We start from the raw sequence: 10081 nt of genomic DNA on the forward strand, positions 1-10081 counted from the left end.
TTCATTTGCACATCACATTACATCATAGCATTTGCATTCATAAACATTCATCCAGGCATATGTAGGATAATCATCATCATGGCATAAATGGTTGCTTCGGTAAAAAGAAAAAAAAAGAGAAGAGCTTCTTCGCGTACAAAAAGGAGAGCTTCGAAAAAAGGGAAATGTTGTTTTCTATGCTTCGCTGAGTACGAAAAGAAGGGAAGGTGTTTTTTTGCCTTCGGCTCAAAAAAGATAATTTCGTTCACAACGAAGCACATCGCATACATTAATGGAAGGGTAAGAGCATGATACAAGGTATGAACAGAACTCATTAAAGACAAGTTTAGTTACATTTACAAAAGTTATCTCAAAAGTTTCCTGAGTCTGTCTACAGTGTACTCCTACTTAATCTTCGGGGGATCTTAGCTTCGGCATCATTCTTTTCAATCATCGGCTTCGGCTTCGTCATTCTACATGAATTAAGTTGTTGTAAGTCAAAATTGAGCTTGAGGGAAGAGGTAAGCACAAGGTATGATTTCTTACTGGTTCAAGATGACTCCGAGCTTCGTCTCCAGCCTTCTCTCGCCCGCCTTTTGTCCATATCATTTTCACAAATCTATTGGAAATACTTCGGGCGAGATCAGGAATGTCATCTAGGATTGATGGTGATAAAGTGAAATTGGGCCTATTGACAATCTTTCCGTGATCACAGCCAGCTTTTAGGAAGGCTGCAGCAGTGCCCCGAGAAGCTACCCAGGCACAGAAGTCACCGTGCCCAGCTATAACTTCGTCGAGCTCGTCAATTTCACCCTCAATATGTTCGAAGGTCTTCGATAAATCTTCAGCTGAGGGGGTGAATTTCTCACTGCTGGCTCCAACTGAGTGAAAAAATTTTCTTAGTTGTTGAATGCATCTGTTGCTAAATTCCAAACATTTTTCTTGAAGGCCCGTCAATAGTTTTTTCAAATCTGAATTTTGTTGAGCTTCGGCTTCAAGTTTTATATTAAGTTCTTGCTTTTCTTGTTCAAACTGCTCAGATTGGCAGAGAAGCTTCGTGTTCAGTTCTGTTATTTTTGCTTCGGCTTCCACCAATAAACCTTCGGTTGCCTGGAGCTCAAAGTTCTTTTTCTCGATAGCATCTGATTGCTCCTTTATTTTGCTTTCTAAATTTTCAATTATAACTTCGTGTTTCTTGTCTTCAAAATCTTGCTGCATTTTCAAGGCTTTGCTCAGCAGCATACTCTGCACGAAAACAACTCTTGTTAGACATGTTTTTATTATTAAAAACAATAAAAATTAAAGGAAAAGTAGTTCACCTTGAAATTGGAATAAAATAAACTACCAACGATATGCTGTCGTCGGTAGCGGCTAATGTCCGTTTCTAGCTTCGGAAAGCCGATACTCTTTGAAAGAGTACCGATAACTTTGGCTCCAGTTTGGTTTCGGATACAATCTAATTTCTCATCATCAATACCTCCGAAGAGGAGTGCTCCTGGCTTGTACCCGCAAGATTTGGCATATTCTTTAAGTTCTTCTATTTCGGGTTTTGACAATTTTTCTCCAACTAAATTTTGAAACATGAAGGCTTCGTTTTCTGAAGCTTCATCAGCAACTTCCTTTCCTTTCCCCGACGCTGCGGCCGCGGCCTCTTCGGCGGCGGTGGTAGCTTCTTCTGTGGCCATGTCTAGCAGTATTTTGTCAATGTGTTCGATTGTGCTCTCCAGGTTTAAATCTTCAGCTGAGCCAGCTTCGGCAGCCGCGACCTCCGAAGGTGTGATTTCAATATCTGTCCTTTCCTCAGCCGCTGGTGTCTTCTGAGCTGAAGCTCTTGGCGGTGTCTTGTCAATTACTTCTGTCACACCGATGATTCTCTATCTCTTTACTTTAGTCGTTTTCTTCATTTGTTCGGGCTCCTTTTCCTTCTGAAAAAACTTTGTCAGTTGAGGCCCCAATGGACTTAGCTTCGCAGGCAGGGATTCAGTTATTACCTTCAAATTGCCTCCACATCAGTGGCAGAGGGTGATGCGGGGGTTTCTTCTTCGTCGGATATTTTTCGCTTCGGAGAAGACGCTTTCCTCTTCTTCGGAATTTTCTTCTTTGGTGTTTCTTTTTCATCTTCATTTAAGGCTTCGGTTATCCTTTTCCTTTTTTGGCCTCCGGCACCTTTGTTCAGATTTTCATAGTCAGGGTATTCAAAACCCAGGGCGTCCAGCACTCGGTTCAGTCTTCGCTTCGGACGGGTGCCGAAGGCTGCAGTCATCAATTGATCTTCTTTTTTGGAGTAGTTGCCAAGTATTTCATTACACATTACTTCAATTGTATCCAGCCACTCTTGGCAAGGTGTTTTAAAGTATTTCTTAAACTTGAAATAGTAAGGTAAACGCACAAGTTCACCTTCTTTCTTCTCCCCCTTCAGCTTCGGCATGTCCCATTCTTTCAAACTAGGAAAAACTTTGAAAGCCAAAAACTCCTGAACCAGGTCTCTTGTACTCATATGCTCTGCAATAATCCTAAATTCATTCAATGCTTGTTGTGTTGGACCTTCTGGTGTCATGTTGCAGCGAGGTCGGGTTTCTCCGAAGATTAGTTCGAGTGGACTCTGCACAAGCTTCTCCTTGTCGTCATCAACCTTGACATAGAACCACTCCGACTTCCAGCCTGCTGCCCATTTGCTTCGGTAGCTGATTACAGGAAACTTTGTGGTTTTTCGATAAGCAAAATTATAGCAACCAAAATTGTCATGCAATCCATCTTTTCTAGCCTTCGTCTGATAGTGCAATTCGTGAACTCGACAAAAGCTGTCCGCAAACGGCTCCACCGCTTGGCTTTGGAGGGCCCAGATATAAACACTAAGCCTAACAATAGCGTTAGGAGTTAACTGATGAAAATAGATACCGAACCTCTTCAGTACCTCTGCAATAATCCCATGTAGGGGGAATCTTAATCCAGCCTTTAGAAAGCTTTTGAAAATAACAATTTCATCCTTCTCCGGCTTTGGGGTAGTCTCCTCTCCCCCGAAGCGTAATAGCTTCTTCTGATTTTCATTAAAAAAGCCCGACTTTACCATCTTGGAGAGATCAGCCTTCGAAATAGTAGACTTTCCGAAGTCCAAGTGGCTGGGCTTGCTTGGCATGGCAATGCGATAATCATCTTCGGGATCAGTTTCCTCAATATCTTCTTCTTCTGCTTCGGCAATTGCTTGTTCTGCTTGTTCCGCATCATCACTGGGGATCTTTTCCGAAGTTACCAGTCCGGATCTTTGCATCGCTTCGGAGATGGGAACAGTCTCCGAACCTTCAGCTTCGCCCCCCTCACGCTCAACCCTAGCGGTAGAACGCACTCTGGCCATTTAATTCTGAATTTGTGGAAATTAAATACTTTTTCTTCCGAAGTTTTTTCTTCTGGCGAAGCCGAATTCAAGCTGGAGCTTCGTCCGAGTCCGAAAGTCAAGCTTCGGCGATGGTTAAAAATTTTGGCAGCAAAACAGTGCAAATAGCAATGAATGTTGTGGTAACTTCACACCTACCCGTCTGTTTATATAGCACTGCAGGTAAGAAGGCGAAGCGCCAGGATTTTTACACCAGGCGGACACCCGCTCGCACTCGCTGCGTGGTGGACCGCAGAAATCAAACAGTAACTCTGCAAGGTGGGACCGCTACGTGTTGGGAAACTGAATCGTTTCTCGACAACGAGCTCAGGGAAGGTGTTTTTTGGACCTTCGGCTCCCCGAAGCTTAAGAGACTTTTTTTTCACGGATCAAGCTCGTTACGAAAAACGATCTAGCACCGCGAAAGGGGCTACTGTTGGGTCTATGCTTCGTCGCCGAAGGTCTTCGAGGGAGAAGCGGCTTTCGGCTGAAGCTGTTTGTATGAGATGGCCGAAGGTTCCTCTTCATGAAGCTTCGATATTACAAACCGACTTAAAGATAGAATGACCTTTTAGTCCATAAAGGTCTGAGTCAATGTTGTAAACTTTTATGAGGGGCATAATTGTAATTCCTCACAGGCTGTGTCCTGTGCCTATAAATAGTGAACAGTATTCCGTTACTGTTCACGCATTTTGAGAATTGCAGTCGCATCTTTCGGAAATCAACCTTTTGCCAAGGCAGAGGTATTATTGTATTTAGTGATTCAATATATTAAGTAAATATAATATAATTCGTCTATGATTTATCTACCCTTTTATACCCTTTATTTTATGTTATCTTATACAATCTATTGAAATTTTATTACGAAGACTTAAGCTTCGTAATTATATTCTCATCAACCTTCGCCCAAGACTCATTATCCTCAAAGGAATAATGTTTCATGGACGAAGGACGTTAACATTTAACATTTTATGTTGCCTTGTTCTTAATTCATAGCATTTGAGAACAAGTCCCCAACACCGCGGGACATCTCCGATCATGTTCCTTGCTTGGTTTCATTTAAGTCCAAAATTCCTAAACCTACGATATTTCGGTTTGAGAATTTCTGGCTTGAATTGGATGGTTTCATGAACCTTTTTCAAGCTACTTGGAATGGGATCCCTAGCATTCCCGACAAGGCCAAGAATCTGACTGCCAAGTTCAAAATTGTTAGGAAGGTTCTGAAAGATTGGCAGAGATCGCTGCCAAAAATAGATATAACGGTGAAGAACATTAAGTTGCTAATTGAGCTTATTGACATCATGGAAGAGCACCGGGATCTTTCTGTTGAGGAATGGAATTTCAGGGAGATCCTGCAACAAAAGGTGGCTGATTTGCTTAATATTCAAAAAATTTATTGGAAGCAGCGTGCGGCTATTCGGTGGGTTACTGATGGAGACATTTGCTCTCGCTTCTTTCACGCCCATGCCACCATTAAACACAGGAAAAATTCAATCTCTACTTTGACTGATGACAATGGGACCATGTTCTTTGAGCATGAACATAAGTCTGATCTTCTCTGGGAGGCTTTCAAGTGCAGACTGGGGTCGTCCGACTTTTCTGATATTGGGTTTGACCTATCAGAAATTTTAACTTCCAATGAGCAATTACAGGGGCTAGATCATCCGTTTTCTAAGCTGGAAATTGATAGCATCATAAAACTCTTACCTTCAGATAAATCCCAGGGCCAGATGGTTTTAATACAAACTTCATCAAAAAGTGCTGGCATGTCATTGCCCCCGATTTCTATGATCTGTGTGATAAATTCTTCCATGACCAGGCTTGCCTCAGAAGTATTAACGGGTCATTCATTGTTTTGATTCCAAAGATAGAGAGTCCTATGAAGGTGGGGGATTACAGGCCAATTTCTCTTCTAAACAATAGTATGAAAATCTTAACGAAGCTGTTGGCAAATCGTCTGCAACCGTTCATGCCCCGGTTAGTTCACAAGAATCAGTATGGTTTCATCAAGGGGATGTCCATTCAAGACTGCTTGGCCTGGGCCTTGGAATATATTCACCTTTGTCACTCCTCAAAAAAAGAGATCATTGTGCTCAAGCTTGATTTCGAGAAAGCCTTTGACATGATTGAGCATGAGTTGATTATCCAGGTTCTGATCCACAAAGGTTTCAGCCCTAAGTGGATCAACTGGATCCGGAGCATTCTTCACTCTGGCACTTCCTCGGTGTTACTTAATGGAGTTCCTGGTAAGCCTTTTCATTGCAGGAGAGGGGTTAGTCTGGGCGACCCTCTTTCACCCCTGTTGTTTGTCCTGGCAGCTGACCTTCTTCAGAGCATCATCAATAACGCTAGGATGCGAAATCTTCTCAAGCTACCATTGCCAGACATTGGTGAACAGGATTTCCCGATTATTCAATATGCAGACGACACTCTTCTGATTTTGGAAGCATGCCCTAAGCAACTTTTTTTCCTCAAGGCAATCCTCAACTCTTTTGCCTCTTCTACTGGCCTGAAGGTTAACTATAACAAGTCAAATATGTTCCCTATTAACGTGTCTCCGGATAAAATGGTGATCTTATCCCGAACCTTCAATTGTCAGATTGGCGAGATGCCATTCACCTATCTTGGCTTGCCTTTGGGCCTGGTGAGACCTAGAAAGGAACACTATTTACCTCTTATTCAAAGGATTCAGAGGAGGCTGTCTTGCTCTTCAAATTTTTTGTCCCAGGCTGGGCGCCTGGAATTGGTAAATTCTGTCTTCTCAGCCCTACCAATGTTCTTCATGTGCACGCTCAAGATTCCTAAAACCATCATTAAGGAAATTGATATTTTCAGAAAGCACTGTCTGTGGAGAGGAAATGACATCAACTCCAAGAGGCCACCTTTGATTGCTTGGAATTCGGTCACTCAGAGGAAAGTGAATGGTGGCCTGGGAGTTCTTCGCTTAGAAACGCAGAACGAGGCTCTTCTAATTAAATTTTTGCATAAATTTTTCAACCACAGCGACTTACCTTGGGTCCATCTGATCTGGAACAACTACTATCTTACTTGAGGTCTCCCTGGCAATAGAAGCGTTGGATCTTTCTGGTGGAAGAGCATTGTAAAGCTTCTGCTAATCTTCAAAGGACTGGCTACCCCCGTCATTGGCAATGGCAGATCAATTTCATTCTGGGATGATCAGTGGAGTCAGGGCATCCCGAGGCATATTTTCCCAGAGCTCTTCTCCTTTGCCAAGAACTCAAAAATGACTATCAAAGAGGTCAAGGATCAAGAGCAGTTTCATGGTCTTTTTCATTTACCTGTCTCTGATCAAGCGTTTGATCAATTTCTGGTGCTCAAGGGGTCTTGGGAGCAAATTGTTCTTAATGATGTTCACGACCGATGGAAGTACATTTGGGGATCGGACAAATTCTCGTCCCAAAAAGCTTACAGAGCTTTCATGGGACAGATGCAGACTCATCCTATCTACAGACTAGTTTGGAAAAGTAAATGTCAGCCTAAGCATAGAGTCTTCTACTGGCTGTGGCTTAAAAACAGGCTAAACACCAGAAATATGTTGAGAAGGAGAAACATGGAGCTAGATTCCTATTCTTGCGAAAACTGCCTTTGGCAAAGAGAGGAGACCCTTTATCATCTTTTCCTCAGATGCAACTTCGCGAAAGCCTGCTGGAACTCAATTGGCATTACCCCGCCTAGAATTTCTAACCCTAAAGAGGCATCAGTGAACCTCAAACACCAGCTCAACGTTCCCTTCTCTATGGAGATCATTATTCTTATGACTTGGAGCATCTGGAAAAGCCGAAACGAGTGGCTGTTTTCAAACAAAGATCCCTCCGTGCTCCGCTGTACTCAGGAATTTAGTAGAGAATTGCGACTAATCATTCACAGAGCACGGGGGGAATTCGACACCTCAATCCCGAATTGGCTAAGTTTGTGGCAAACATAGAAATAGCTCTTCCTTTTTCTTTCTTTTTCTCTTCTTTTTATTGATTGTAAAAGGACCAGGGCCTAACCTTTACTTTTTGCTTTCTAATAAAATGCGCAGTAGGGGTCACCCCCTCCTGATCCTTCAAAAAAAGAGCAGGGTTAAGGCCATATACAGTGGTGATTAATGTAGAGGTTCTTGATATATTTAAAGGGGATATTGTAAAAAAATCGTGGAGTCGTCTCTCCGTGAAGAGACACATGTGGCTCGTAATCCAAGTAGTAATAGACGCCTCACCTTACGAATTTGTCGTCTGTTCTATTGATCCGATATGTTACAAGCGCATTTACTTCTGTATTTATTAATAGATTACATTTATAGACACTCTTGTGCTTGGAGAACCGTTTTTGTCTCTCCACTATACATGCACTAATAGTATGTACTAGCCGACACAAGGTTGTAATGATCGCTGTCAGAGCATCTCCAACAGTGTGACCTATAAAAATATCATATAATTTAAAAATGAGTATAATTTGTATAATTTAGGGCACCAACAAAATATTATGCTCCAACAGTGAAGCCCCAAATGTGGTGTAGTATATATATTTGAGGCACTTGAGAGGGTGTTCTATAATTTTTTGATCAAATTTTATAAAATAAGGCACAGTTGAAGTAGTTTTTCCGCATAGAGCCATGTATTTTAATTTGTGACACCAGTTTAAGGTATTTTTGAAGATGCTCTCAAAGAAACTCTACGTCTACGTCTAGTAGAGTATGGATGCAGTGGTACACACTATAAGAGCATGATTAATAATATAGTCGACTCAAGGTTGTAATAATCTTTGTAGTATGTCTCTTAGTCCATCCGTATATTAGTTAGCTCTTCACTATTAATGTGACACAATTGCCTCTCTAATAAAAAAAATCTTGTATCTTAGTGTCTAGGCTGGCTGTAAGTTTATATAACACCCTACTTTTGCATTAAATAATATCCCTTTTGATTTTTCTAAATAAGTGCCCCAAGATTTGCTGAGAATTTGAAGTTTTCCTTTTAAACTTAGTTTTTATTCTATTTTACCCTAAATAGAGAAAGGGCGACATTATTTTTCTATAAAACCCCTACCAAGAAATATGTCTGAACTTCGCCAAACTATTCTTCTGAATATTTCTGATTTTCTATAAAATTTTGATGTGATTTGGAGTTCATTTAATTTGGATTAAAAAATCAAACTTAAATTAAAAATCAAGAAATGGAAAAATAAAAACAGTGTATGAGCCTACCAATAAGGCTTCCAGCCTAGCTCGTGCCCACACCCACTGACAGGTGTGGCCAATCTGTCGACGCTCTCTCCCACGCCCGTGCCCATGACCGTTCATTGATAGGTTGGACTAACCAAGCACCCCAAGAGTTAGTGATCATTCTCATACTCATGCACAACACCCTAGTACCATTCTATAGAGTTCTGATCACCGTTCTGAGTTGTGTTTGTCATTCTATTGTGCATGTGCTTTTGAGATCTGCTCTCTTGTGTTGTGTTGATGTGTTTTGTTGTTGTTCTTGGATTATTGTTCCCATAAACTTATGTATGACTGCAAAAGAGACTCTGATCTATGGAGATCCTTGCAAGGAGAAATTTGATAAGTAAGAATTGTGGCCTCAAGTTGATCATTAGATAAGTTGAGAAGGGTTGAGTGCAACCCTCATCCTTTGGAACACCACAACGTAGAGTAGGCAAGCATTTGAGGCTTGATCGAACCACGGTAAAAATTTCCTTGTCTCTTGTGTTTGATCTTTTGCGATTTGCTCTTCCTCCCTTATTCTAAGTTTCTTGATTACACTTGTGATATTGCTCTAGTTATAATTCTGCATCTAAGAAAGTGCAATCAAGTGAAAGAAGCCTGCACTGGCTTGTCGGCAAGCCTAGCCCCAATCAAGACCTCTATTATCTGACGCAGCTCACACCGACTAACCCCCACCGCGGAGGCCACCGCCTCCACATTACGCTGCTCACAACCCACATTTAATAAGAGTCATCCATGTGTAAGCCAACAACCGCAAATCCCCTATACCGAACAGTTCCTAGTCCGCACGGCGCTGATAGCGATCTTTTGCATAAGAGACCCTAGGTTTTTCGAGAATAAACCTGTAGTCAACTGTAGTTGGATCTAGGACCGAAATTATACTTTTTAAAACTTGGAAGTTATAGATAATTAGAAATATACTCCTGAGGCTTAAAATTTATTAAAATTCATAACTAATTTGTTTTAAATTCAAAGTAAATGATTTTGGTCTCAAATAAGTTCTAAAAGTTCCTAGAATAATTAGAGGACCAATTTGAGCCATGTGTTGATGTTGGTGTACTATTTCTTATTTTGTACCCATGTTTGTTGTATGTATGCGAGTAGATTTGGAGTGTTGTACCTATCCTGAGGGCCTCACTTTCGAGGACATCAAAATCTCGGAAGAAGACAATTATTCTGTGATCCCATACCCCATTATATTAAATGTTCATTATTGTTTTGACCAAATTATTGCTCCTAGTAGGATTACCTTAGTATTATTTACCTTGCCCTTGTTATGCCCAAGAATTTAGGAACCTTTTTAGTAGACAAATGCTAGTGATACATCTTTCAAAAGAAAAGTGTTTTCAATATGTTTTATAGGACTTGTTTATAAAAAATGCTTTTAGGAAATCATGAGGACTTGATCCATGGGATAGGATTGCTCAAGTGCCTCACCCTAAGGCCGATTCATCGAGCGACCACCTGGGACAAACAATACAACCACAAAGACTATTGTAGCTCTA

Source organism: Zea mays, chromosome 4, assembly GCF_902167145.1.
Source record: "Zea mays cultivar B73 chromosome 4, Zm-B73-REFERENCE-NAM-5.0, whole genome shotgun sequence".
Lineage (NCBI taxonomy): Eukaryota > Viridiplantae > Streptophyta > Magnoliopsida > Poales > Poaceae > Zea > Zea mays.